We start from the raw sequence: 7,846 nt of genomic DNA, 5'->3' as shown, positions 1-7,846 counted from the left end.
GGCGGCGGAGCGACCGGGCCCGGGCGGGCCGGATCTGGGCCTGGCGGGCCCGCGGTGGTGGGAGGCGGCGACGACAGGTGGCGAGCGGTGATTGGGTGAGGGGGCGGCGGCGGACATGTCCGGCGGTGGATGATCTGTCCAATGGCGTGAGGAGGAAGGGGACTAGGGTTTCATCCGCGAAAATGGAAGGGGAGGGCCTTTATATAGGTAGAGGGAGCTAGGAGACTCCAAATGAGGAGCGGTTTTTGCCCACACGATCGTGATCGAACGACCGAGAGCATGGAGGGGGTTTGGATGGGTTATTGTGCCACTTTAGAGGGGTGTTGGACTGCAACAAAAGAGGCTTTTACGGTACCCCGGTTAACCGTTGGAGTATCAAACGGACTCGAAATGGCACAAAACATGACAGGCGGTCTACCGGTGGTGTACCAAGGCCGCTTGGCATATCTCGGTCCATTCCGAGAATGTTTCTCTCCCGCTCACGAAACAAGGTCTGAGAGGGCCGACGGGCGTGCGCGAGAGGTCTGGACTCCGAACGGACAACGAAGAGAACTGGGGGAACCCGAAAGGATGCAAATTTTGAAAAACATGCAGATCAAATGTAGATGATGACATGGCAAAATGCAACATGCAAACAAATGACATGGCAACTACGGCGAATAACTGGGAGACACCTGGCGCATCGAATCCGGGGCGTTACAACTCACCTCCACTAACAAGAGATCTTGTCCCGAGATCTTAGGAACGAGACGGAAGAGAAAAAGGGGCAAGGTGAAACAAAAACGCAAGAGGGAAAATGAACAAAGTCAAGAACACTCGAGTAGGAAAGAGGAATGTTGAATAAGACAAGAAGCAAAAGCTCAAGGCATAAGGCTGAATTTGAAACCACTCCGGTTAGGACAAGATAGAAAAGGAATGATAACGAAGGAATTTATGCCGCACTCCGGCTGAGCATGGAATGAATATAACATGAACTTGAGAAGATGGAACGATACTTGGCTTGAGGAACAACACAATGCCTCCGAGAGAATTGAAAGAGTGGAATGAGAAGAATGGGGAAGAAGATGATAACTTCTACCATGAATGAAATAGAAAGCAACCTTAGAAGAAAGGATTGAACAGAGTTGTTGAGGAACTCAACAACGAAAAGAATAAGCTTGTCGTGGACTTATGGAAGACATCTTGAAATTCTGAGGTGATAACCGACCACAAGCGGAAAAGATTGAATAGCTGAGAAGAACAAAGAAATGCAAAACTCCACTTCAAAAGAATTCGGAGAATTAATTGCACTTCGAGAGGCAAGAAGGAAAGATACTTGAGCTCCTCCAAAAGAATCTTGATGAACACTTGAAGAATGAATTAAATCCTGATGAAGCACCATAAGAACTCCGGTAACAAACGGATGACGAGATAAAATTAAAGGATGAAAGGAATAAGATTAAACCTTGCAATGATTCGGATGGAGCTTCGAGACGGAACATGCGAGAATCTTGGAACTCCGGAAAAGAAAAGACGAACAACTTAGAACCGAGAAATTATTGAACATGAACAACCTCCGAAGAAAAGAATTAATCAACTTGGCCATGATGAAATGAGAATAAGAATTATATTATGCTTATCCTTCACCAATTAAATTGATGCGAAAGCAATGGACTTGCATACCACTTATTCTCATTGGGAAAAGATTAAGGGGAGATAAAGCGCCAAATTTGGAAAGGTCTTCATGAGCCACCGGTAGGGTTGAAAAGAACGAATGAATTGATATGATGAGAACGGAAAAGGAATCTTCAATGAACCACCGTAAGAATTGAAAATTACATGACGAAGGAGAATGAACCACCAGGAAGAATTAGGAAAGCACGAAGATACTTGGGAAAAAATTAGAGCCCATAGAACGAAGAGATCGCAAACTGATTAAAGAATACTTGAACGAAGCACGGGAAGAATATTGAGACGAACGAAGGGGCACGGATATAGAATAATTGGAGAATGAATCTGAAACTTAGAATGAAAAAATATTCTGAAAAGATGGTCTTTGAATGATCGAGAGAGAAAGCAACTCCTGAAATACTCCGGATGGATGAAAAGAATTGAGCGACTGGAAGCAATTCGATAGGACAACATCATGCTAGCGCTATGAATCTCCGGGAGAACGGACAAAATTTAAGGGACACTCTTCTTCGTTCCTCAACTGTTGGAAATGACGACGAGAAACAACACCAAAATTGTTGAGATACTCTTGGAGAACGAAAAGAGGAAAGATTGGACCAAAATGAAAAGAATTTGAGAGCGATCTTGGGAAGGCATCTGAATGATGAAATTCATACTTACGTCTAACTCCCAAAGAACTTGAGAATACCTCCTAGAAAATTAGAAGAGTCAGGTAAGATCCTGGAAAAAGACCTGTGGGTTAGGGCCCACTGAAAAGAAGAACACCATTGAAAAGGATTGTTGAAAAGTTAGATGATGCACCAGAACAATTGAAATATTTGAATGAGGTGACAACCTCGAATTAATTGGAACACATACGAATCTCCTGAGATGTCTTCCGAACTCCGGAATAGTTAAATGGCGAGGGGCGAACGAGCAGGGAAAACACTTGATCCAAGGAAAAGAATGTGATCAACCCGAAAAAACTTGAATTGAGTGCACGGGAAAAAGAAAGGGATGAAGAATGACGAACGAGACAAGAATTCACCGGTTGAAATAATTGACAAAAGACTGAAGAGGCTCCACACGAATGAAATTAATGGTCGAAAGAGACTCAAGCTCTTGGAAGAAGAGGGTGGGAGGGCGGGAAAAAACAAAGGCAACTTGGAAGGGGAAACCGACGAATAACTTGGAGATAAGACACCGGTTGAAAGAAAGCAAAGGCTTCACACGAGTAGGATGGATACTCGATTACGGACTCCGACTCCGAGATGAAAAAGGGGTGGGCGGGTGGGAAAAAGAAAACAACTGAGGATTGAACTTGGCAAAGATGAAGAGGCTCGAGTCAACTTGACGAGAAATGCACCGGATAAAAAGAGCTGAGAACCAATGACCGGAAAACCAACTGCGTGATCCTAAAGAAAAATTTGAAGTGGAAGAGGAATAATTCAAAACACCTACGTCCAGATTCCTCACCAGAGTGACGAAGGGGCTGAGGAGTAAAAAGAATTCCTACCCTCCGATATAACTAGACTCCAAGAATAGTTTTCTTCTAGACTCAACAACGACCAAACTACACGATCAATCAAGGGGGCTCCTATGGTCGGTCGAGGCTCTGATACCAACTTGTCACACCCAATATTTGATACTATCCTAAAGAGACTCGAAGGTCCCACCAAGGATAGAACCGCATATTGATACACTTTTGCAAGGTGGATATCATTACATCAACATTACATAATAGATGGGGATACATACAAAAGGCATACAATGCCATACGAATACAACATCATTTTACATAAGAGCACCATCCGACTACGGATGAAACACAAACAGAAACTCAAATGACATCCACCTTGCTAGCCCAGGCTGCCGACCTGGAACCTATCCTCTGATCAAAGAAGAAGCAGAAGAACTCCAAAACAAGCAAACATCGCTCTCGCGTCATGATCATCGCATAACCTGTACCTGCAACTGGTGTTGTAGTAATATGTGAGCCACGACGACTCAGCAATCCCATGACCATGGGTATCAAGACTAGCAAAGCTTAATGGGAAAGGAAGGGGTAAAGTGGTGAGGTTTCAGCGGCGACTAAGCATGATATGGTGGCTAACATACGCAAATAAGAGCGAGAAGAGAAGCAATGGAACGGTCGTGAAGCTAGCAATGATCAAGAAGTGATCCTGAACTCCTACTTACGTCAAACATAACTCAAAACCGTGTTCACTTCCCGGACTCCGCCGAAAAGAGACCATCACGGCTACACACGCGGTTGATGCATTTTACTTCGGATCTGGTGTCAAGTTATCTACAACCGGACATTAACAAATTCCCATCTGCCACATAACCGCGGGCACGGCTCTCGATAGTTTATACACTGTAGGGGTGTCCCAACTTAGCCCATTATAAGCTCTCACGGTCAAAGAAGGATATTCCTTCTCCCAGGAAGACCAGATCAGTCTCGGAATCCCGGTTTACAAGACATTTCGACAATGGTAAAACAAGACCAGCAAAGCCGCCGAATGTGCCGACAATCCCGATATGAGTTGCACATATCTCGTTCTCAGGGCAACACCGGATAGGTCAGCCTACGAGTAAAACTAGCCCTCGAGTTGCCCCGTGGTGGCCCCGCATTCTGCCCGTTTCGGACCAACACTTAGAGAAGCACTGGCCGGGGCGGGATAAAATAAAGATGACCCTCAGGTTGGCCTACCCAAGGGAAGGGTAATAGGTTGTTAGGCAAATGTAAAACCAAGGTTGGGCCTTGCTGGAGGAGTTTTATTCAAAGCGAACTGTCAAGGGGGTCCCATAAATCACCCAACTGCGTAAGGAACGCAAAATCAAGGAACATAACACCGGTATGACGGAAACTAGGGCGGCAAAAGTGGAACAAGACACCAGCCATAAGGCCGAGTCTTCCACCCTTTACCAAGTATATAGATGCATTAATTAAATAAGAGATATTGTGATATCCCAACATAATCCTGTCCACCATGGAGCAATCTTCAACTTCACCTGCAACTAACAACGCTATAAGAGGGGCTGAGCAAAGTGGTAACATAGCCAAACAACGGTTTGCTAGGAAGGGTGAAAAGGTTAGAGGCTGACATGGCAAATTGGGAGGCTTGAAGAACAAGACGATAGGTAGCGCAGCATAGCGATAGAACGAAGCAACTAGCATGGCAATGATAGTAGTGAGATCCAAGGTGACGGTCATCTTGCCTGAAATCCCGCAGGAAGGAGAACGAGTTCATGAAGAAGACGAACGGATGAAGCCGAACCAAGCGTAGACGAATGAATCCTCATGATCGCAATGAAACGGGAACTATTGAGAAGATGCACACAACATGGTAAACACACTACACATGAACAAGGCATGATGATCAACCAAGTATGATGCATGACAAGGCTACATGAATCTACTCATGGCAAGAGATGATGCATACAAGGGCACCACATCAAAGCAAGTTTAAATGAGGCCGGAAACAACATACAACAATTCTGGTAAGTCCTCATATGCAAATTTCGAAATTGGTCCAGATCTCAATAAACCATATGTTAAAGTTGTTAAACAGCAAGTTAAGATGCACCAGGATGATCTACACGAAATTCTAGTCAAGTTAGATATAAAGTTCATTTAATTCGGAGCTACGGCCTAGAAGATATGAGCAGAACAAGTTAACATGGCATTGATGCAAAATGCATTCAAACATCAAGCAAACACACTCAAAACATGGATGCAACAAGGTAACATGAAACTACAAGCAAAACTAAGCAAGATTCATATAGAGCACACTCAAAACGGAGCAACGGTTCAACACATACACATGAAACAAGGTTAAAGGACAAGCTGTCCAAAACAACAACTAGGCATATTGCAAGCACCAAAACAACATGCTACAGCACACCAACAAGAAAACAAAAGGCATGGACATGATGTACAGGTAAAGCATTACAAAACATGAACACTGAGCTATCTCCAGAAATCACTAGAACATGCTCGAAAGGACATGGCAAGGTTGTAAATAATAACAGTTTCAGGCTTAGCAGAAATAACATCAGGTTGCAATGTTTAGAGCTATCAAACAACATGTTACAGGAACTTATCATGGGAAACAAAGGCATGTAATTATAATACTAAAGACAAAGAACAAAACTCCCTTACTGAACTTATTCCAAAGATCAACGGAAAAGATGATAGCATCCATGCAAACATGGCAAATGATATGACAGATTCAGACATGGCAGGAACAACGAGAAGTAGGCATGTTGGTGAGCATGTACAAGTCACCACAGAGAAATACATGGCATGAAAAGTCAACCAACAGTAAGTATACATGTTTATGAAGGTAAGAATGGCAATATAAAGTTAATAGGGTGCATGGATCACTAGCAAAGCACATGGCAAAACTGAACTTAGTGTTAACAGGCTGACAACAACATTCTTTAGAAAATTGAGAGCAAGATTACAACAAGCTACAGCAGTCTATAAATGCAACCAGGGGCATGGATGGATAGAGCATGACATGTATAACAAAACATCCTTAGTGAACATCTCCAGATTATACATAGAATGACTTGTAGCAGCAAGTTTACATAGCATCATGATGTAACAGATTCAGCCTAGCAAAACAGTAACAACAAGTACCCTACTTCACGAGCTCGATGCACTCACTACAAGACTCACAAAAATACATGGATTACACCACAGTAAGGATGGCATGTTGTAGTTCAAAACACATGTAGACATCAAGCTCATAGGATGCACACACAAAACACAATGAAAAAGACAAAACAGCAAGTTCTGTTAACAGACAGCAGTTAACATCATATAGCACTCTTGCAATGATGATAAGGCCATCAGGCTGAGCTCAAACTAGCATGGCACAATGGAAAGAAATAAAGAGCACCTCACAATGAACATTTTTATATATCATGCACGCAAAATGGAGCAGCACACACAAAGGTATGGCATGATGACTAGTGCACCAGAATGTGTGGATCTTGGGACTTGGTGGCATTTTTACCTCCGTGAAAGTCAACAAGGGACGGAGGGATTCAGGACGAAGGGATCCGGAAATGTGGTGGTGTTTGGTTGGAGGGACCGGTGGATCTGGTTCCCGTTGACCAGATCCGGGTGAGGTCGACGGCGAGGCGCTCCGGCGAGCGGCGCGAGGGAGCTGGGGTCATCAATGTGGTGGCTAGCACAAGCGTGCAAAGTAGGCTTCATGGTGTTGCTGATTTTAGTGACTTAGGATTTTGCCAAGTCCTTGTTCTGCTGTTATTTTGATGCCATGTAAACTTGATGATACAGTGATATCCATGCTTGTTTTGGGATACTTCAGTAAGGATGTTTTGAACATATGGTTATGCTCTATCCATCCATGCCCCTGTTTGCAATTATAGAGTGCCCTAGCATGTCTTGTTCTTGCTCTACTTTTGCTATAAAATGTTCCTGGCAGAATGTTCACATGTTAATCCATATTGCCATGGTTGTTGCTAGTGATACTTGCATCCTATGAACTTGTTCTTGCCGTGGTTAGCTTAATGAACATGTCATCTTGCTGTTGGTATGCTTATTTTGTCATTCTATGCCTTGTGGTGAGTGGCATGAGCTCGCAAAGTTGCCTTAATAATTTTGTTTATGCCATGCTCTGTTTTTCTGCTAATTCTGAAACTGTTAATAAAACTTGCTATGTTTACATGGGTGCCATCACATCTTATGTTCCTTTTTGGCTCATGTTCAGTAAGGTACTTTTGTTCTATGCATTTGGAAGATTCATGCCATGCCTTGTTTTGCTATAATATGTTCCTGTAGCATGTGGTTTGCTTGTTCTAAACATTGCTTCTTGATGTTAATTTTTACATGTTAGTATTTTCACTGTTTGTGATGTTGTTATCTTTTGCACTTTTGCCATGCTTGTTTGAACCTGTTGTAGTGTGTTTTGGCCGTACTCAGTGTTCATGTTTTGTCAAGAATATCTTGTACATCACTGCCATATGCTTTGTTGCTACGTTGGGGTACAGTAGCTTAGTTTCTTGTTGCATGCTAAGTAGCATCATGCTGTTAATCGCAGAATTGTGTCATTCTTGTTTTGTTTGCCATTTGCAAACCGTGCATCCGTTTCCGATGATCTTTATATCGATTTCAACCGAAATCACCTCATCTTTCCAGCGGCATACTTGGTTTTCCAAG

Source organism: Triticum dicoccoides, chromosome 2B (assembly GCF_002162155.2).
Source record: "Triticum dicoccoides isolate Atlit2015 ecotype Zavitan chromosome 2B, WEW_v2.0, whole genome shotgun sequence".
NCBI lineage: Eukaryota > Viridiplantae > Streptophyta > Magnoliopsida > Poales > Poaceae > Triticum > Triticum dicoccoides.
The sequence above is the reverse complement of the archived record's forward strand: the minus strand, read 5'-3'. Positions refer to the sequence as shown.